Source organism: Procambarus clarkii, chromosome 29 (genome assembly GCF_040958095.1).
Source record: "Procambarus clarkii isolate CNS0578487 chromosome 29, FALCON_Pclarkii_2.0, whole genome shotgun sequence".
NCBI lineage: Eukaryota > Metazoa > Arthropoda > Malacostraca > Decapoda > Cambaridae > Procambarus > Procambarus clarkii.
The window spans coordinates 36,156,562-36,180,604 of record NC_091178.1 but is presented as its reverse complement, the minus strand read 5'-3'; positions in this window follow the sequence as shown (position 1 = coordinate 36,180,604).

The window sequence follows — 24,043 nt, the reverse complement described above, 5'->3', positions numbered from 1 at the left end:
ATCGATCCTGTGGTGTCCTTTACTCAGCCCGTACCGATCCATTGAAGTCCAATACTCAACCTGTACCGATCTTGTGGAGTTCTGTACTCAGCTCGTACCGATCCTGTGGAGTCCAATACTCACCCTGTACCGATCCTGTGCAGTTCTGTACTCAGCCTGTACCGATCCTGTGGAGTCCTGTACTCACCCCGTAAAGGTCCTGTGAAGTCCTATACTCAGCCCAAACGATCCTGTAGAGTCCTATACTCAACCTGTACCAGTCCTGTGGAGTTCTGTACACAGCCCGTACCAATCCTGTGATCCTGTTGAGTTCTGTACTCAGCCATCATGTACTTCAGTTCTGTACTGAATATCACAGTGTTCAAGAGAGAACTGGATAAGCACCTCCAAACGATACCTGATCAACCAGGCTGTGACTCATACGTCAGGCTGCGAGCAGCCGCGTCTAACAGCCTGGTTGATCAGTCCAGCAACCAGGAGGCCTGGTCGACGACCGGGCCGCGAGGACACTAAGCCCCGGAAGCACCTCAAGATAGCCTCAAGGTAGCCCGTAACGATCCTCTGGAGTTCTGTCCTCAACCCATACCAATTTTGTGGAGTTCTATACTCAGCTCGTACTGATCCTGTGGAGTCCAATACTCAGCCCGTACCGATCCTGTGCAATTCTGTACTCAGCCCGTACCGTTCCTGTTCAGTCCTGTACTCAGCCCATAGCGATAATATGGAGTCCTATACTCAGACCGTACCGATCCTGTGGATATCTATACTCAGCCCGTACCAATCATGTGGAGTGCTATTTTCAGCCCATACTGATCCTGTGAAGACCTAAATTAAGCCCGTGACAATCCTTTCAAGTCCTATACTCAGCCTGTACCGATCCTGTGGAGTGTTATACTCAGCCCGTACTGATTCTGTGGATTCCTATACTCAGCTCGTACTGATCATGTGGAATCCAATACTCAGCCCGTACCGATCCTGTGGAGTGCTTTAATCAGCCCGTACCGATCCTGTGGAGTGCTATACTAAGCCTGTACGGATCCTGTAGATTCCTATACACTGCCCGTACCGATCCTGTGGAGTCCAATACTCAGCCCGTACCAATCCTTTTTAGTCCTATACTCAGCCCGTAACGATCCTGTGGAGTGTTATACTCAGCCCGTTTCGATCCTGTGGATGCTTTTACTCAGCCGGTACCGATCTTTTGGAGTCCTATACTCAGCCCGTACCGATCCTGTGGAGTGTTATACTCAGCCTGTTCCGATCCTGTGGAAGCCTTTAATTAGCCCGTACCGATCCTGTGGAGTCCTATACCCAGCCCGTACTGATCCTGTGCAGTTCTGTACTCAGCACGTACCGATCCTGTGGAGTCCTTTACTCAGACCAAAGCGATCATATGGAGACCTATAATCAGCCCGTACCGATCCTGTGGAGTTTTATACTCACCCGTACCGATCCTGCGGAAGCCTTTATTCAGCCCATACAGATCCTGGGGAGTCCTATACCCAGCCCGTACCGATCCTGTGCAGTTCTGTACTCAGCCCGTAACGATCCTGTGGAGTCCTGTACTCAGCCCGTACTGATCCTGTGCAGTCCTATACTCATACCGATAGGATCCTGTGGAGTCCTATATTCAGCCATATTGATCCTGTGGAGTACAATACTCAGCCCATACCGATCCTGTGGTGTATACTCAGCCCGTACCGATCCTGAGGAGCTCTATCCTCACCCGTAACGATCCTGTGGAGTCCATACTCAGCGCCTAATGATCCTGTGGAGTCCTATACTCAGCCCGTACTGATCCTGTGCAGTTCTGTACTCAGTCCATACCGATCCTGTGGACTCCTGTCTCAGCCGAACCGATCCTATGGAGTCATATACTCAGCCCGTACCGATCCTATGGAGTCCTATACTCAGCCTGTATGAATCCTGTGGAGTCCTGTACTCAGCCCGTACTGATCCTGTGCAGTCCTATACTCATACCGATAGGATACTGTGGAGTCCTATATTCAGCCCGAACCGATCCTATGGACTCCCATAATCAGCCCATACCAATCCTGTGGAATCCTATACTCAGCCCATACCGATCCTGTGGAGTCCTATACCCATCCCGTACCGATCCTGTGGATTCCTATACTCAGCCCATACCAATGCTGTGCAGTTCTGTACTCAGTTCATACCGAACCTGTCGACTCCTATACTCAGCCCGTACAAATCCTATAGAGTCCTATTCTCAGACTGTACCGATTCTGTGGAGTCCTATACTCAGCCCGTATCGATCCTGTCGAGTCTTATACTCAGCTTGTACCGATCCTGTGGAGTTCTATATTCAGCTAGGACCGATCCTGTGGAGCGCTATAGTCACCCCGTACCGATCCTGTGGAGTGTTATACTTAGCCCGTACCGATCCTGTGGAGTGTTTTACACAGCCCGTACCGATCCTGTGGAGTCCTATACTCAGCCCGTACTAATCCTGTGGAGTCCTCTACTCAGCCCAAAACAATCCTGTGGAGTTCTATATTCAGCCCTTACCAATCTGGTGGAGTCCTATACTCAGCCCGTACTGATCCTGCGGATTCCTATACTCAGCTTGTACCGATCCTGTGGAGTCCTATATTCAGCCCGTACCGATCTTCTGCAGTCCTTTACTTAGCCCGTAACAATCCTGTGGAATGCTATATTCAGCCCATACCGATCCTGTGCAGTCCTACTCAGCCCGTAACGATCCTGTGGAGTGCAGTACTCAGCCCGTACCGATCCTGTTGAGTGCTATACTAAGCCAGTACCGATCCTGTGGAGTCCTACACACTAGCATACCAATCCTGTGGAGTCCTATACTCAGCCCATACCGATCCTGTGGAGTGTTATACTCAGCCCGTTCCGATCCTGTGGAGCCCTATACTCAGCCTATAACGATCCTGTAGAGTTCTGTACTCAGCCCGTACCGATCCTGTGGAATCCTGTACTCAGCCCGTACCGATCATGTGGATTCCGATACTCAGCCCATACCGATCCTGTGGAGTGTTATACTCAGCCCGTACTGATTCTGTGGATTCCTATAATCAGCTCGTACTGATCCTGTGGAATCCTATACTCAGCCCGTATCGATCCTGTGGAGTGCTATACTAAGTCTGCACCGATCCTGTGGAGTCCTATACACTGCCCGTACCGATCCTGTGGAGTCCTATAATCATCCCATATCGATCCTGTGAAGTCCAATACTCAGCCCGTATCGGTCGTGTGGAGTCCTATACTCAGCCCATATCGATCCTGTGGACCCCTATACTCAGCCTGAACCGATCCTGTGGTGTCCTAAATTCAGCCCGTACCGATCCTGTGGAGTCCAATACTCTGTCCATACCGATCCTGTGGAATCCTATACTCTGCCCGTATCGATCATGTGGAGTCCTATACTCAGCCCGTACCGGTCCTGTGGAGTCTTATACTCAGCCCGAAACGATCCTGTGGAGTCCAATTCTAAACCTTTACCGATCCTGTGGAGTCCAATTCTAAACCTTTACCGATCCTGTGGAGTTCTGTACTCAGCCCGTACCGGTCCGGTGGAACTCTGAACTCAGCCCGTACCGATCCTGTGGAATTCTGTACTCAGCCCATACCAATCCCGTGGAGTTCTATACTCAGCTCATAACGATCCTGTTTAGTCCGATACTCGGACCGTACCGATCCTTTGCAGTTCTGTACTCAGCCCGTAACGATCCTGTGGAGTCCTGTACTCAGCCCGTAACGATCCTGTGGAGTGTTATACTCAGCCCATACTGATTCTGTGGATTCCTATACTCAGCTCGTACTGATTTTGTGGAATCCTATACTCAGCCCATACCGATCCTGTGAAGTGCTATACTCAGCCCGTACCGATCCTGTGGAGTTCTATACTTAGCCCATACCGATCCTGTGGTGTACTAAATTCAGCAAGTACCGATCCTGTGGAGTCCAATACTCAGCCCATACTGATCCTGTGGAGTCCTATACCCAGCCCGTATCGATCTTGTGGACTCCAATACTCAGCATGTATCGATCCTGTGGAGTCCTTTACTCAGCCCGAACCGATCCTGTGGTGTCTTTAAATTCAGCACGTACCGATCCTGTGGAGTCCTATACTCAGCTCGAAACGAACCTGTGGAGTCTTATACTCAGCCCAAATCGGTCCTGTGGAGTCCTATACTCAGCCCGAATCGATCCTGTGGAGTCCCATGCTCAGACTGTACCGATTCTGTGGAGTCCTAGACTCAGCCCGTTCCGATCCTGTGGAGTCCTATACTCAGCTTGTACCGATCGTGTGGAGTTCTATATACTGCTCGGACTGATCATGTGGAGTGCTATAATCACCCCCGTACCGATCTTATGGAGTGTTATACTTAGCCCGTACCGATCCTGTGGAGTGTTATACTCAGCCCGTACCAATCCTGAAGAGTCCTAAACTCAGCCCGAAACAATCCTGTTGAATTCTACATTTAGCCCTTACCAATCCGGTGGAGTCCTATACTCAGCCCGTACTGATCCTGTGGAGTCCTATACTCAGCTTGTACAGATCCTGTGGAGTCCTATATTCAGCCCGTACCAATCCTGTGTAGTCCTACTCAGCCCGTAACGATTCTGTGGAGTGCAGTACTCAGCCCGTACCGATCCTGTTGAGTGCTATACTAAGCCTGTACCGATCCTGTGGAGTCCTATACACTGGCATACCAATCCTGTGGAGTCCTATATTACGCCCGTACCGATCCTGTGGAGTCCTATACTCAGCTCGTACTGATCCTGTGGAGTGCTATATTCAGTCCATACCGATCCTATGAAGACTTAAATTCAGCCCGTGCCGATCCTTTGGAGTCCTATACTCAGCCCGTACCAATCCTGTGAAGTGTTATTCTCAGCCCATTCTGATCCTGTTGAGCCCTGTACTCAGCTCATAACGATCCTGTGGAGTTCTGTACTCAGCCCTTACCGATCCTGTAGAGTCCTGTACTCAGCCCGTACTGATCGTGTGGATCCTACTCAGCCCGTACCGATCCTGTGGAGTGTTATACTCAGTTCAAACTGATCCTGTGGAGCCCTATACTCAGCCCGTAACGATCCTGTTGAGTGCTATACTCAGCCCGTACCAATTCTGGGTTAGACTATACTGAGCCTGTACCGATCCTGTGGAGTCCTGTTCTCAGCCCGTACTGATTCTGTGGAATCCTATATTCAGCCAGTGTCGGAAAATCCGACACCATTTAATAATATCATACAGACAGATAATAATTGCTGCTGTATTGTATAAACAAGTTACCCATAGAAAATGTAATTGTAGTGGAATTTCCGTCTATAGAAAACGGGATATCATTACCACACACTGTTATAAATTCACCACCTATTATGGTGGGAATTATTCTTAAATACATTAGTCTTTGGACTTTATCATCATAAAAACATCTCATATAAATTAACTTAATTATCAATATTAAAGTAGAGTAAATGTGACCCTTCTATCACTTTCTGTCATCTGGACAATGTAAGCCAGGCGTCAGGGTGAGGGAGTGGTCAGCCATTGTTTATACTGAGACCAGAGGCATGGGAGCAATTCGGCTCCTGTTAAATTTACTTGGACGAAGTGTTATGGAAACCAAAGGTGCACCATCATCAACACGCTGTCAACAAATTCAAGTTAAGTGTTCTGCCGAAACCCATTTATCTTTCATTTATGGCCATTAATGTCAGTGGATATAGGGTGGGCCGGTTAGAGCATGAGATTGCCTCATACTAAAGGTAATTAAGCCCAGGTCTATATGGTTCCATGTACTGTGTTTTCTCTGATATAACTGTCATATATTAGGATTCTGGCTTCATAGGTAGCGCCCTTTTGACAGGTCAAGACGAGGAAGCATGCTTTGTGCATCAGTTACCAGGGTGTTGGAAGCTACCTCACACGAGGAAAATGTGGTGTCTACATCCTGGTTATACCTGGTGGACTAAGGCCTGCTGTACAACAAGATAAGGAACCTCTTCAATGTATGTAGTCTATTACTGTAGTTTGATTGGCTGCATATATATAAATTCAATAATATAAACCCCCCTAATGTATAGAGGATCGATTTGTGAGATTATGAGATTATTGCAGAAATACAGTCCACTTAACAACATACAAATTGCTATCGAAGTATATAAATTAACGTAAATATAAATTCTATATACATTCATATGAATTAAATAAATTACATCTCCAGGTCGGTTCCCACAGCCTGTATCGATCCTGTGGAGTGCTATACTTAGCCTTTACCGATCCTGTGGAGTCCAATACTCAGCCCATACCGATCCTGTGGAGTCCTATACTCAGCCGTATCGATAATGTGGAGTCCTATACTCAGCCCGTACCGATCCTGTGGAGTTCTGTACTCAGCCCATACCGATCCTGGGAAGACCTAAATTCAACCCGTGCCGATCATTTGGTGTCCTATACTCTGCCCGTACCGATCGTGTGGAGTCCTATACTCATCCTGTACCGATCCTGTGGAGTGTGTATACTGAGCCCGTACCGATCCTGTGGAGCCCTATACTCAGCCCGTATCGATCCTGTTAAGTGCTATACTCAGCCCATACTGATTCTATGGATTCTTATACTCAGCTCGTACTGATCCTGTGGAATCCATACTCATCCTGTACCGTCCTGTGGAGTGCTATACTCAGCCCATACCGATCCTGTGGAGTATTATACTCAGCCCGTACCGATCCTGTGGAGCCCTATACTCACCCTGTAACGATCCTGTGGAGTCCTATACTCAGTGCGTAACGATCCTGTGGAGTCCTATACTCAGCCCGTACCGATCCTGTGCAGTCCTATTCTCAGCCCGTATCGATCCTGTGCAGTCCCATTCTCAGCCCGTATCGATCCTGTGGAGTCTAATAATCAGCCCGTATCGGTCCTGTGGAGTTCTATACTCAGCCCATATCGATCCTGTGGAATACTATACTCAGCACTTATCGATCCTGAGGAGTCCTATACTCAGCCCGTACCGATCCTGTGAAGTCCTATACTCAGCCCGAAACGATAATGTGGAGTCCAATACTCAACCTGCACCGATCCTGTGGAGTTCTGTACTCAGCTCGTACCGGTCCTGTGGAGTCCTATATTCAGCCCGAAACGATCCTGTGCAGTCCTATACTCAACCTGTACCGATCCTGTGGAGTTCTGTACCCAGCCCATACCGATTCTGTGGAGTTCTATACTCAGCTCGTACCGATCCTGTGGAATCCAATACTCACCCTGTACCGATCCTGTGCAGTTCTGTATTAATTCAGCCTGTACCGATCCTGTGGAAGTCCAATACTCAGCCCGAACCAATCATATGGAGTGCTATTTTTAGCCCATAATGATCCTGTGAAGACCTAAATTAAGCCCGTGCCGATCCTTTCAAGTCCTATACTCATCCCGTACTGATCCTGTGGAGTGTTATACTCAGCCCGTACTGATTCTGTGGATTCCTATACTCACCTCGTACTGATCCTGTGTAATCCAATACTCAGCCCGTTCCGATCCTGTGGAGTGCTATACTCAGCCCGTACTGATCCTGTGGAGTGTTATACTCAGCCCGTTCCGGATCCTGTGGATGCCTTTACTCAGCCCGTACCGATCCTTTGGAGTCCTATACTCAGCCCGTACCGATCGGGTGGAGTGTTATACTCAGCCCGTTCCGATCCTGTGGAGTCCTATACCAGCCCGTACTGATCCTGTGCAGTTCTGTACTAAGCCCGTACTGATCCTGTGCAGTCCTAAAATCATACCGATAGGATCCTGTGGAGTCCTATATTCAGCCATACCGATCCTGTGGAGTACAATACTCAGCCTATACCGATCCTGTGGAGTATTATACTCAGCCCGTACCGATCCTGAGGAGCTTTATACTCACCCCGTAACGATCCGGTGGAGTCCTATACTCAGTGCGTAACGATCCTGTGGAGCCCTATACTCAGCCCGTACCAATCCTGTGCAGTGCCTATTCTAAGCCCGTATCGATCCTGTGGAGTCCAATACTCAGCCCGTATCGGTCCTGTGGAGTCCTATACTCAAACCATACCGATCCTGTGGATATCTATACTCAGAGCCCGTACCAATCCTGTGGAGTGCTATTTTCAGCAAATACTGATCCTGTGAAGACCTAAATTAAACCCGTGCCGATCTTTCAAGTCCTATACTCAGCCTCATACCGATTGTGTGGAGTCCTATACTCAGCCCGTACCGATCCTGTGGAGTGTTATACTCAGCCCGTACTGATTCTGTGGACTCCTATACTCAGCTCGCACTGATCCTGTGGAATCCAATACTCAGCCCGTACCGATCCTGTGGAGTGCTATACTCAGGCCGTACCGATCCTGTGAAGTGCTATACTAAATCTGTACGGACCCTGTAGAGTCATATCCACTGACCATACCGATCCTGTTGAGTCCAATACTCAACCCGTACCATTCCTCTGAAGTCCTATACTCAGAATGTACCGATCCTGTGGAGTGTTATACTCAGCCCGTTCCGATCCTGTGGAAGCCTTTACTCAGCCCGTAACGATCCTGTGGAGTCCTATACCCAGCCTGTACCGATCCTGTGCAGTTCTGTACTCAGCCCGTACCGATCCTGTTCAGTCCTGTACTCAGCCCATACCGATAATATGGAGTCCTATACTCAGACCGTACCGATCCTGTGGATATCTATACTCAGCCCGTACCAATCCTGTGGAGTGCTATTTTCAGCCCATAATGATATTGTGAAGATCTAAATTAGGCCCGTGCCAATCCTTTGGAGTCCCATACTCACCCATACCGATTGTGTGGAGTCTTATACTCAGCCCGTACCGATCCTAGTGGAGTGTTATACAAAGCCCGTACTGATTCTGTGGATTTCTATACTCAGCTCGTACTGATCCTGAGGAATCCAATACTCAGCCCGTACCGATCCTTTGGAGTTCAATACTCAGCCAGTACCAGTCCTTTGGAGTCCTATACTCAGCCTGTACCGATCCTGTGGAGTGTTATAAGTCAGCCCGTTCCGATCCTGTGGAGCCCTATACTCAGCTCGTAACTATCCTGTGGATTTCTGTACTCAGCCCGTACCGATCCTGCGGAGTCCTATACTCAGCCTGTATCAATCCTGTGGAGTCCTGTAACTCAGCCCGTCCTGATCCTGTGCAGTCATATACTCATACCGATAGGATCCTGTGGAGTCCTATATTCAGCCGTACCGATCCTGTGGCGTACAATACTCAGCCCGTACCGATCCTGTGGAGTGTTATACTCAACCCGTACCGACCCTGTGGATCCCTATACTCACCCTGTAACGATCCTGGGGAGTCCTATACTCAGCCCAAAACGATCATGTGGAGTCCTATACTTCAGCCCGTACCGGTCCTGAGGAGTCCTATACTCAGCCCAAACGATCCTGTAGAGTCCTATACTCAACCAGTACTGATCCTGTGGAGTTCTGTACTCAGCTTTCCAATCCTGTGATCCTGTGGGAGTTCTGTACTCAGCCCGTAACGATCCTATGGAGTTCTGTCCTCAACCCATACCAATCTTGTGGAGTTCTATACTCAGCTCGTACTGATCCTGTTGAGGTCCAATACTCGCCCGTACCGATCCTGTGCAGTTCTGTACTCAGCCCGTATAGATCCTGTTCAGTCTTGTAGTCTCAGCCCATACCGATAATATGGAGTCCTATACTCAGACCGTACCGACCCTGTGGATATCTATACTCAGCCCGTACCGATCCTGTTCAGTCCTATACTCATACCGATAGGATCCTGTGGAGTCCTATATTCAGCCGTACCGATCCTGTGGAGTACAATACTCAGCCCATACCGATCCTGTGGAGTATTATACTCAGCCCGTACCGATCCTGTGGAGCCCTATACTCACCCTGTAACGATCCTGTGTAGTCATATACTCAACGCGTAACGATCCTGTGGAGTCCTATACTCAGCCCGTACTGATCCAGTGCAGTCCTATTCTCAGCCGTATCGATCCTGTGGAGTCTAATACTCAGCCCGTATCGGTCCTTTGGAGTCCTTAATAACTCAGTCCCATATCGATCCTGTGGAATACTATACTCAGCCCTTATCGATCCTGTGGAGTCCTATACTCAGCCCGTACCGATCCTGTGAAGTCCTATACTCAGCCCGAAACGATAATGTGGAGTCCAATACTCAACCTGTACCGATCCTGTGGAGTTCTGTACTCAGCTCGTACCGGTCCTGTGGAGTCCTATATTCACCCCGAAACGATCCTGTGCAAGTCCTATACTCAACCTGTACCGATCCTGTGGAGTTCTGTACTCAGACCATACCGATCCTGTGGAGTTCTATACTCTGCTCGTACCGATCCTATGGAGTCCAATAATCACCCTGTTCTGATCCTGTGCAATTCTGTATTCAGCCTGTACCGATCCTGTGGAGTCCTGTACTCAGCCCTTAAAGGTCCTGTGAAGTCCTATACTCAGCCCAAACGATCTTGTTGAGTCCTATACTCACCTGTACCGATCCTGTGGAGTTCTGTACTCAGCCCGTACCAATCCTGTGATCCTGTGGAGTTCTGTACTCAACCCGTAACGATCCTGTGGCGTTATGTCCTCATACCCATACCAATCTTGTGGAGTTCTATACTCAGCTCGTACTGATCCTGTGGAATCCAATACTCAGCCCGTACCGATCCTGTGGAGTGCTATACTCAGCCCGTATCGATCCTGTGGAGTGCTATACTAAGCCTGTACGGATCCTGTAGAGTTCTATACACTGCCCGTACCGATCCTGTGGAGTCCAATACTCAGCCCGGTACCAATCCTTTGGAGTCCTATACTCAGCCCGTACCGATCCTGTGAAGTCCTATACTCAGCCGGAAACGATAATGTGGAGTCCAATACTCAACCTGTACCGATCCTGTGGAGTTCTGTACTCAGCTCGTACCGGTCCTGTGGAGTCCTATATTCAGCCCGAAACGATCCTGTGCAGTCCTATACTCAACCTGTACCGATCCTGTGGAGTTCTGTACTCAGCTCATACCGAATCCTGTGGGAGTCCTATTCTCAGCCCGTATCGATCCTGTGGAGTCCAATATTCAGCCTGTATCGGTCCTGTCGAGTCCTATACTCAGACCATACCGATCCTGTGGATATCTATACTCAGCCCGTACCAATCCTGTGGAGTGCTATTTTTAGCCAAAACTGATCCTGTGAAGACCTAAATTAAACCCGTGCCCGATCTTTCAGTCCTATACTCAGCCCATACCGATTGTGTGGAGTCCTATACTCAGCCCGTACCGATCCTGTGGAGTGTTATACTCAGCCCGTACTGATTCTGTGGACTCCTATACTCAAGCTCGTACTGATCCTGTGGAATCCAGCCCGTACCGATCCTCTGGAGTGCTATACTCAGCCCGTACCGATCCTGTGGAGTGCTATACTAAGCCTTACGGATCCTGTAGAGTCCTATACACTGCCCGTACCGTTCCGGTGCAGTCCAATACTCAGCCCGTACCAATCCTTTGGAGTCCTATACTCAGCCCATACTGTGGGAAACCGACCTGTGAGATTTATTTTTATTTAATTTATATGAATTTATATTTACGTTAATTTATAGTACTTCGATAGCAATTTGTATAATGATAAGTGGACTGTATTTCTGCAATAATCTCAATCTCACAAATCGATCCTCTACACATTAGGGGAGGTTATATTTATATATAGCAGCCAATCGAAACTACAGTATTAACTACATACATTGAAAGAGGTTCCTTATCTTATAGTACAGCAGGTTAGTCACCAGGTATAACTAGGGTGTAGACACCAAATTATCCTCTTTGAGGTAGCTTCCATCACCCAGTAACTGGTGCACAAAATCATGCTTCCTCGTCTTGACCTGTCAAAAAGGGCGCTAGCTGTAAAGCCAGATTCTATATATGACAAGCTATATCAGAGAAAACTGTACATGGAACATTGAAGACCTGGCTTAATTACCTTTAGTTTGAGGCGATTTCGCGTTCTAACCGCTAACCCTACCAATGACATTAATGGCCACTAATGATAGATAATGGGTTTCGGAAAGAACACTTAACTTGATTTGATGACAGCGTGTTGAAAATGGTACACTTTTGGTTTCCATAACACTACGTCCAAGTAAATTTAACAGGAGCCGAATTTGCTCCCGTGTGAGCCTCTGGTCTCAATATAAACAATGGCTGCCCTCCTTCCCCACTGACGCCTGGCTTACATTGTCCAGATGACGGAAAGTGATAGAAGGGTCACATTTACTCTACTTTAATATTGATAATTAAAGTTAATTTATATGAGATGTTTTTATGATGGTAAAGTCCAAAGACTAATGTATTTTAGAATAATTCCACCATAATAGGTGGTGAATTATAATAGTGTGTGGTGATGATATCCCGTTTTCTATAGACGGTAATTCCACTACAAGTTACGTTTTCTATGGGTAACTTGTTTATACAACACAGCTCTTATCTGTCTGTATGATATTATTATTAAATGGTGTCGGATTTTCCGACACGTACCGATCCTGTGGAGTGTTATACTCAGCCCGTTCCAATCCTGTGGATGCCTTAACTCAGCCCGTACCGATCCTTTAGAGTCCTATACTCAGCCCGTATCGATACTGTGGAGTGTTATACTCAGCCCGTTCCGATCCTGTGGAAGCCTTTACTCAGCCCGTACCGATCCTGTGGAGTCCTATACCCCGCCCGTACTGATCCTGTGCAGTTCTGTACTCAGCCCGTACTGATCCTGTGCAGTCCTAAACTCATACCGATAGGATCCTGTGGAGTCCTATATTCAGCCATACCGATTATGTGGAGTACAATACTCAGCCCATACCGATCCTGTGGAGTGTTATACTCAGCCCGTACCGATCCTGAGGAGCTCTATACTCACCCCGTAACGATCCGTTGGAGTCCTATACTCAGCGCGTAACGATCCTGTGTAGTCCTATACTCAGCCCGTACCGATCCTGTGCAGTCCTATTCTCAGCCCGTATCGATCCTGTGGAGTCCAATATTCAGCCCGTATCGGTCCTGTCGAGTCCTATACTCAGACCATACCGATCCTGTGGATATCTATACTCAGCCCGTACCAATCCTGTGGAGTGCTATTTTCAGCCAAAACTGATCCTGTGAAGACCTAAATTAAAACCCGTGCCGATCTTTTCAAGTCCTATACTCAGCCCATACCGATTGTGTGGAGTCCTATACTCAGCCCGTACCGATCCTGTGGAGTGTTATACTCAGCCCGTACTGATTCTGTGGACTCCTATACTCAGCTCGTACTGATCCTGTGGAATCCAATACTCAGCCCGTACCGATCCTGTGGAGTGCTATACTCAGGTCCGTACCGATCCTGTGGAGTGGCTATACTAAGCCTGTACGGATCCTGTGGAGTCATATCCACTGACCGTACCGATCCTGTTGAGTCCAATACTCAGCCCGTACCAATCCTCTGAGTCCTATACTCAGCCTGTACCGATCCTGTGGAGTGTTTATACTCAGCCCGTTCCGATCCTGTGGAAGCCATTACTCAGCCCGTACCGATCCTGTGGAGTCCTATACCCAGCCCGTACCATTCCTGTGCAGTTCTGTACTCAGCCCGTACCGATCCTGTTCAGTCCTGTTACTCAGCCCATACCGATAATATGGAGACCTATACTCAGGACCGTACCGATCCTGTTCAGTCCTGTACTCAGCCCATACCGATAATATGGAGTCCTATACTCAGACCGTACCGATCCTGTGGATATCTATACTCAGCCCGTACCAATCCTGTTATCCTGTGGAGTTCTGTACTCAGCCCGTAACGATCCTGTGGAATTCTGTCCTCAACCCATACCAATCTTGTGGAGTTCTATACTCAGCTCGTACTGATCCTGTTGAGTCCAATACTCAGCCCGTACCGATCCTGTGCAGTTCTGTACTCAGCCCGTACCGATCCTGTTCAGTCCTGTACTCAGCCCATACCGATAATATGGAGTCCTATACTCAGACCGTACCGATCCTGTGGATATCTATACTCAGCCCGTACCGATCCTGTTCAGATCCTATACTCATACCGATAGGATCCTCTGGAGTCCTATATTCAGCCGTACCGATCGTGTGGAGTACAATACTCAGCCCATAACGATCCTGTGGAGTGCTATTTTCAGCCCATAATGATCCTGTGAAGATCTAAATTAGGCCCGTGCCGATCCTTTGGAGTCCCATACTCAGCCCATACCGATTGTGTGGAGTCCTATACTCATACCGATAGAATCCTGTGGAGTCGTATATTCTGCCATACCGATCCTGTAGAGTACAATACTCAGCCCGTACAGATCCTGTGGAGTGTTATACTCAGCCCGTAACGATCCTGTGGAGTCCTATACTCACCCTGTAACGATCCTGTGGAGTCGCATAATCAGCCAAAAATGATCATGTGGAGTCCTATACTCAGCCCGTACCGGTCCTGAGGAGTCCTATACTCAGCCCAAACGATCCTGTAGAGTCCTATACTGAACCTGTACCGATCCTGTGGAGTTCTAAACTCAGCCCGTACCAATCCTGTGATCCTGTGGAGTTCTGTACTCAGCCCGTAACGATCCTGTGGAGTTCTGTCCTCAACCCATACCAATCTTGTGGAGTTCTATACTCAGATCGTACTGATCCTGTTGAGTCCAATACTCAGTCCGTACCAATTCTGTGCAGTTCTGTACTCAGCCCGTACCGATCCTGTTCAGTCCTATACTCATACCGATAGGATCCTGTGGAGTCCTATATTCAGCCGTACCGATCCTGTGGAGTACAATACTCAGCCCATACCGATCCTGTGGAGTGTTATACTCAGCCCGTACCGATCTTGTGGAGCCCTATACTCACCCTGTAACGGTCCTGTGGAGTCCTATACTCAGCGCGTAACGATCCTGTGGAGTCCTATACTCAGCCCGTACCGATCCTGTGCAGTCCAATTCTCAGCCCGTATGGATCCTGTGGAGTCCAATACTCAGCCCGTATCGGTCCTGTGGAGTCCTATACTCAGCCCGTATCGATCCTGTGGAATACTATACTCAGCCTTATCGATCCTGTGGTGTCCTTTACTCAGCCCGTACCGATCCATTGAAGTCCAATACTCAACCTGTACCGATCTTGTGGAGTTCTGTACTCAGCTCGTACCGATCCTGTGGAGTCCAATACTCACCCTGTACCGATCCTGTGCAGTTCTGTACTCAGCCTGTACCGATCCTGTGGAGTCCTGTACTCACCCCGTAAAGGTCCTGTGAAGTCCTATACTCAGCCCAAACGATCCTGTAGAGTCCTATACTCAACCTGTACCAGTCCTGTGGAGTTCTGTACACAGCCCGTACCAATCCTGTGATCCTGTTGAGTTCTGTACTCAGCCATCATGTACTTCAGTTCTGTACTGAATATCACAGTGTTCAAGAGAGAACTGGATAAGCACCTCCAAACGATACCTGATCAACCAGGCTGTGACTCATACGTCAGGCTGCGAGCAGCCGCGTCTAACAGCCTGGTTGATCAGTCCAGCAACCAGGAGGCCTGGTCGACGACCGGGCCGCGAGGACACTAAGCCCCGGAAGCACCTCAAGATAGCCTCAAGGTAGCCCGTAACGATCCTCTGGAGTTCTGTCCTCAACCCATACCAATTTTGTGGAGTTCTATACTCAGCTCGTACTGATCCTGTGGAGTCCAATACTCAGCCCGTACCGATCCTGTGCAATTCTGTACTCAGCCCGTACCGTTCCTGTTCAGTCCTGTACTCAGCCCATAGCGATAATATGGAGTCCTATACTCAGACCGTACCGATCCTGTGGATATCTATACTCAGCCCGTACCAATCATGTGGAGTGCTATTTTCAGCCCATACTGATCCTGTGAAGACCTAAATTAAGCCCGTGACAATCCTTTCAAGTCCTATACTCAGCCTGTACCGATCCTGTGGAGTGTTATACTCAGCCCGTACTGATTCTGTGGATTCCTATACTCAGCTCGTACTGATCATGTGGAATCCAATACTCAGCCCGTACCGATCCTGTGGAGTGCTTTAATCAGCCCGTACCGATCCTGTGGAGTGCTATACTAAGCCTGTACGGATCCTGTAGATTCCTATACACTGCCCGTACCGATCCTGTGGAGTCCAATACTCAGCCCGTACCAATCCTTTTTAGTCCTATACTCAGCCCGTAACGATCCTGTGGAGTGTTATACTCAGCCCGTTTCGATCCTGTGGATGCTTTTACTCAGCCGGTACCGATCTTTTGGAGTCCTATACTCAGCCCGTACCGATCCTGTGGAGTGTTATACTCAGCCTGTTCCGATCCTGTGGAAGCCTTTAATTAGCCCGTACCGATCCTGTGGAGTCCTATACCCAGCCCGTACTGATCCTGTGCAGTTCTGTACTCAGCACGTACCGATCCTGTGGAGTCCTTTACTCAGACCAAAGCGATCATATGGAGACCTATAATCAGCCCGTACCGATCCTGTGGAGTTTTATACTCACCCGTACCGATCCTGCGGAAGCCTTTATTCAGCCCATACAGATCCTGGGGAGTCCTATACCCAGCCCGTACCGATCCTGTGCAGTTCTGTACTCAGCCCGTAACGATCCTGTGGAGTCCTGTACTCAGCCCGTACTGATCCTGTGCAGTCCTATACTCATACCGATAGGATCCTGTGGAGTCCTATACTCAGCCCGTACCGATCCTGTGGAGTCCTATACTCAGCCCGTACCGATCCTATGCAGTCCTATACCCAGCCAATACCAATCCTGTGGAGCCCTATTCTCAGCCCGTACCGATCCTGTGGAGTCCAATACACAGCCCGTACCGATCCTGTGGAGTCCTATACTCAGCCCGTACTGATCCTGTGCAGTTCTGTACTCAGTCCATACCGATCCTGTGGACTCCTGTACTCAGCCGAAACCGATCCTATGGAGTCATATACTCAGCCCGTACCGATCCTATGGAGTCCTATACTCAGCCTGTATGAATCCTGTGGAGTCCTGTACTCAGCCCGTACTGATCCTGTGCAGTCCTATACTCATACCGATAGGATACTGTGGAGTCCTATATTCAGCCCGAACCGATCCTATGGACTCCCATAATCAGCCCATACCAATCCTGTGGAATCCTATACTCAGCCCATACCGATCCTGTGGAGTCCTATACCCATCCCGTACCGATCCTGTGGATTCCTATACTCAGCCCATACCAATGCTGTGCAGTTCTGTACTCAGTTCATACCGAACCTGTCGACTCCTATACTCAGCCCGTACAAATCCTATAGAGTCCTATTCTCAGACTGTACCGATTCTGTGGAGTCCTATACTCAGCCCGTATCGATCCTGTCGAGTCTTATACTCAGCTTGTACCGATCCTGTGGAGTTCTATATTCAGCTAGGACCGATCCTGTGGAGCGCTATAGTCACCCCGTACCGATCCTGTGGAGTGTTATACTTAGCCCGTACCGATCCTGTGGAGTGTTTTACACAGCCCGTACCGATCCTGTGGAGTCCTATACTCAGCCCGTACTAATCCTGTGGAGTCCTCTACTCAGCCCAAAACAATCCTGTGGAGTTCTATATTCAGCCCTTACCAATCTGGTGGAGTCCTATACTCAGCCCGTACTGATCCTGCGGATTCCTATACTCAGCTTGTACCGATCCTGTGGAGTCCTATATTCAGCCCGTACCGATCTTCTGCAGTCCTTTACTTAGCCCGTAACAATCCTGTGGAATGCTATATTCAGCCCATACCGATCCTGTGCAGTCCTACTCAGCCCGTAACGATCCTGTGGAGTGCAGTACTCAGCCCGTACCGATCCTGTTGAGTGCTATACTAAGCCAGTACCGATCCTGTGGAGTCCTACACACTAGCATACCAATCCTGTGGAGTCCTATACTCAGCCCATACCGATCCTGTGGAGTGTTATACTCAGCCCGTTCCGATCCTGTGGAGCCCTATACTCAGCCTATAACGATCCTGTAGAGTTCTGTACTCAGCCCGTACCGATCCTGTGGAATCCTGTACTCAGCCCGTACCGATCATGTGGATTCCGATACTCAGCCCATACCGATCCTGTGGAGTGTTATACTCAGCCCGTACTGATTCTGTGGATTCCTATAATCAGCTCGTACTGATCCTGTGGAATCCTATACTCAGCCCGTATCGATCCTGTGGAGTGCTATACTAAGTCTGCACCGATCCTGTGGAGTCCTATACACTGCCCGTACCGATCCTGTGGAGTCCTATAATCATCCCATATCGATCCTGTGAAGTCCAATACTCAGCCCGTATCGGTCGTGTGGAGTCCTATACTCAGCCCATATCGATCCTGTGGACCCCTATACTCAGCCTGAACCGATCCTGTGGTGTCCTAAATTCAGCCCGTACCGATCCTGTGGAGTCCAATACTCTGTCCATACCGATCCTGTGGAATCCTATACTCTGCCCGTATCGATCATGTGGAGTCCTATACTCAGCCCGTACCGGTCCTGTGGAGTCTTATACTCAGCCCGAAACGATCCTGTGGAGTCCAATTCTAAACCTTTACCGATCCTGTGGAGTCCAATTCTAAACCTTTACCGATCCTGTGGAGTTCTGTACTCAGCCCGTACCGGTCCGGTGGAACTCTGAACTCAGCCCGTACCGATCCTGTGGAATTCTGTACTCAGCCCATACCAATCCCGTGGAGTTCTATACTCAGCTCATAACGATCCTGTTTAGTCCGATACTCGGACCGTACCGATCCTTTGCAGTTCTGTACTCAGCCCGTAACGATCCTGTGGAGTCCTGTACTCAGCCCGTAACGATCCTGTGGAGTGTTATACTCAGCCCATACTGATTCTGTGGATTCCTATACTCAGCTCGTACTGATTTTGTGGAATCCTATACTCAGCCCATACCGATCCTGTGAAGTGCTATACTCAGCCCGTACCGATCCTGTGGAGTTCTATACTTAGCCCATACCGATCCTGTGGTGTACTAAATTCAGCAAGTACCGATCCTGTGGAGTCCAATACTCAGCCCATACTGATCCTGTGGAGTCCTATACCCAGCCCGTATCGATCTTGTGGACTCCAATACTCAGCATGTATCGATCCTGTGGAGTCCTTTACTCAGCCCGAACCGATCCTGTGGTGTCTTTAAATTCAGCACGTACCGATCCTGTGGAGTCCTATACTCAGCTCGAAACGAACCTGTGGAGTCTTATACTCAGCCCAAATCGGTCCTGTGGAGTCCTATACTCAGACTGTACCGATTCTGTGGAGTCCTAGACTCAGCCCGTTCCGATCCTGTGGAGTCCTATACTCAGCTTGTACCGATCGTGTGGAGTTCTATATACTGCTCGGACTGATCATGTGGAGTGCTATAATCACCCCCGTACCGATCTTATGGAGTGTTATACTTAGCCCGTACCGATCCTGTGGAGTGTTATACTCAGCCCGTACCAATCCTGAAGAGTCCTAAACTCAGCCCGAAACAATCCTGTTGAATTCTACATTTAGCCCTTACCAATCCGGTGGAGTCCTATACTCAGCCCGTACTGATCCTGTGGAGTCCTATACTCAGCTTGTACAGATCCTGTGGAGTCCTATATTCAGCCCGTACCAATCCTGTGTAGTCCTACTCAGCCCGTAACGATTCTGTGGAGTGCAGTACTCAGCCCGTACCGATCCTGTTGAGTGCTATACTAAGCCTGTACCGATCCTGTGGAGTCCTATACACTGGCATACCAATCCTGTGGAGTCCTATATTACGCCCGTACCGATCCTGTGGAGTCCTATACTCAGCTCGTACTGATCCTGTGGAGTGCTATATTCAGTCCATACCGATCCTATGAAGACTTAAATTCAGCCCGTGCCGATCCTTTGGAGTCCTATACTCAGCCCGTACCAATCCTGTGAAGTGTTATTCTCAGCCCATTCTGATCCTGTTGAGCCCTGTACTCAGCTCATAACGATCCTGTGGAGTTCTGTACTCAGCCCTTACCGATCCTGTAGAGTCCTGTACTCAGCCCGTACTGATCGTGTGGATTCCTATACTCAGCCCGTACCGATCCTGTGGAGTGTTATACTCAGTTCAAACTGATCCTGTGGAGCCCTATACTCAGCCCGTAACGATCCTGTTGAGTGCTATACTCAGCCCGTACCAATTCTGGGTTAGACTATACTGAGCCTGTACCGATCCTGTGGAGTCCTGTTCTCAGCCCGTACTGATTCTGTGGAATCCTATATTCAGCCAGTGTCGGAAAATCCGACACCATTTAATAATATCATACAGACAGATAATAATTGCTGCTGTATTGTATAAACAAGTTACCCATAGAAAATGTAATTGTAGTGGAATTTCCGTCTATAGAAAACGGGATATCATTACCACACACTGTTATAAATTCACCACCTATTATGGTGGGAATTATTCTTAAATACATTAGTCTTTGGACTTTATCATCATAAAAACATCTCATATAAATTAACTTAATTATCAATATTAAAGTAGAGTAAATGTGACCCTTCTATCACTTTCTGTCATCTGGACAATGTAAGCCAGGCGTCAGGGTGAGGGAGTGGTCAGCCATTGTTTATACTGAGACCAGAGGCATGGGAGCAATTCGGCTCCTGTTAAATTTACTTGGACGAAGTGTTATGGAAACCAAAGGTGCACCATCATCAACACGCTGTCAACAAATTCAAGTTAAGTGTTCTGCCGAAACCCATTTATCTTTCATTTATGGCCATTAATGTCAGTGGATATAGGGTGGGCCGGTTAGAGCATGAGATTGCCTCATACTAAAGGTAATTAAGCCCAGGTCTATATGGTTCCATGTACTGTGTTTTCTCTGATATAACTGTCATATATTAGGATTCTGGCTTCATAGGTAGCGCCCTTTTGACAGGTCAAGACGAGGAAGCATGCTTTGTGCATCAGTTACCAGGGTGTTGGAAGCTACCTCACACGAGGAAAATGTGGTGTCTACATCCTGGTTATACCTGGTGGACTAAGGCCTGCTGTACAACAAGATAAGGAACCTCTTCAATGTATGTAGTCTATTACTGTAGTTTGATTGGCTGCATATATATAAATTCAATAATATAAACCCCCCTAATGTATAGAGGATCGATTTGTGAGATTATGAGATTATTGCAGAAATACAGTCCACTTAACAACATACAAATTGCTATCGAAGTATATAAATTAACGTAAATATAAATTCTATATACATTCATATGAATTAAATAAATATACATCTCACAGGTCGGTTCCCACAGCCTGTATCGATCCTGTGGAGTGCTATACTTAGCCTTTACCGATCCTGTGGAGTCCAATACTCAGCCCATACCGATCCTGTGGAGTCCTATACTCAGCCCGTATCGATAATGTGGAGTCCTATACTCAGCCCGTACCGATCCTGTGGAGTTCTGTACTCAGCCCATACCGATCCTGGGAAGACCTAAATTCAACCCGTGCCGGTCATTTGGTGTCCTATACTCTGCCCGTACCGATCGTGTGGAGTCCTATACTCATCCTGTACCGATCCTGTGGAGTGTTATACTGAGCCCGTACCGATCCTGTGGAGCCCTATACTCAGCCCGTATCGATCCTGTTAAGTGCTATACTCAGCCCATACTGATTCTATGGATTCTTATACTCAGCTCGTACTGATCCTGTGGAATCCAATACTCATCCTGTACCGATCCTGTGGAGTGCTATACTCAGCCCATACCGATCCTGTGGAGTATTATACTCAGCCCGTACCGATCCTGTGGAGCCCTATACTCACCCTGTAACGATCCTGTGGAGTCCTATACTCAGTGCGTAACGATCCTGTGGAGTCCTATACTCAGCCCGTACCGATCCTGTGCAGTCCTATTCTCAGCCCGTATCGATCCTGTGCAGTCCCATTCTCAGCCCGTATCGATCCTGTGGAGTCTAATAATCAGCCCGTATCGGTCCTGTGGAGTTCTATACTCAGCCCATATCGATCCTGTGGAATACTATACTCAGCACTTATCGATCCTGAGGAGTCCTATACTCAGCCCGTACCGATCCTGTGAAGTCCTATACTCAGCCCGAAACGATAATGTGGAGTCCAATACTCAACCTGCACCGATCCTGTGGAGTTCTGTACTCAGCTCGTACCGGTCCTGTGGAGTCCTATATTCAGCCCGAAACGATCCTGTGCAGTCCTATACTCAACCTGTACCGATCCTGTGGAGTTCTGTACCCAGCCCATACCGATTCTGTGGAGTTCTATACTCAGCTCGTACCGATCCTGTGGAATCCAATACTCACCCTGTACCGATCCTGTGCAGTTCTGTATTAATTCAGCCTGTACCGATCCTGTGGAGTCCAATACTCAGCCCGAACCAATCATATGGAGTGCTATTTTTAGCCCATAATGATCCTGTGAAGACCTAAATTAAGCCCGTGCCGATCCTTTCAAGTCCTATACTCATCCCGTACTGATCCTGTGGAGTGTTATACTCAGCCCGTACTGATTCTGTGGATTCCTATACTCACCTCGTACTGATCCTGTGTAATCCAATACTCAGCCCGTTCCGATCCTGTGGAGTGCTATACTCAGCCCATACTGATCCTGTGGAGTGTTATACTCAGCCCGTTCCGATCCTGTGGATGCCTTTACTCAGCCCGTACCGATCCTTTGGAGTCCTATACTCAGCCCGTACCGATCGGGTGGAGTGTTATACTCAGCCCGTTCCGATCCTGTGGAGTCCTATACCCAGCCCGTACTGATCCTGTGCAGTTCTGTACTAAGCCCGTACTGATCCTGTGCAGTCCTAAAATCATACCGATAGGATCCTGTGGAGTCCTATATTCAGCCATACCGATCCTGTGGAGTACAATACTCAGCCTATACCGATCCTGTGGAGTGTTATACTCAGCCCGTACCGATCCTGAGGAGCTTTATACTCACCCCGTAACGATCCGGTGGAGTCCTATACTCAGTGCGTAACGATCCTGTGGAGCCCTATACTCAGCCCGTACCAATCCTGTGCAGTCCTATTCTAAGCCCGGATCGATCCTGTGGAGTCCAATACTCAGCCCGTATCGGTCCTGTGGAGTCCTATACTCAAACCATACCGATCCTGTGGATATCTATACTCAGCCCGTACCAATCCTGTGGAGTGCTATTTTCAGCAAATACTGATCCTGTGAAGACCTAAATTAAACCCGTGCCGATCTTTTCAAGTCCTATACTCAGCCCATACCGATTGTGTGGAGTCCTATACTCAGCCCGTACCGATCCTGTGGAGTGTTATACTCAGCCCGTACTGATTCTGTGGACTCCTATACTCAGCTCGCACTGATCCTGTGGAATCCAATACTCAGCCCGTACCGATCCTGTGGAGTGCTATACTCAGGCCGTACCGATCCTGTGAAGTGCTATACTAAATCTGTACGGACCCTGTAGAGTCATATCCACTGACCATACCGATCCTGTTGAGTCCAATACTCAACCCGTACCAATCCTCTGAAGTCCTATACTCAGAATGTACCGATCCTGTGGAGTGTTATACTCAGCCCGTTCCGATCCTGTGGAAGCCTTTACTCAGCCCGTAACGATCCTGTGGAGTCCTATACCCAGCCCGTACCGATCCTGTGCAGTTCTGTACTCAGCCCGTACCGATCCTGTTCAGTCCTGTACTCAGCCCATACCGATAATATGGAGTCCTATACTCAGACCGTACCGATCCTGTGGATATCTATACTCAGCCCGTACCAATCCTGTGGAGTGCTATTTTCAGCCCATAATGATATTGTGAAGATCTAAATTAGGCCCGTGCCAATCCTTTGGAGTCCCATACTCAGCCCATACCGATTGTGTGGAGTCTTATACTCAGCCCGTACCGATCCTGTGGAGTGTTATACAAAGCCCGTACTGATTCTGTGGATTTCTATACTCAGCTCGTACTGATCCTGAGGAATCCAATACTCAGCCCGTACCGATCCTGTGGAGTTCAATACTCAGCCAGTACCAGTCCTTTGGAGTCCTA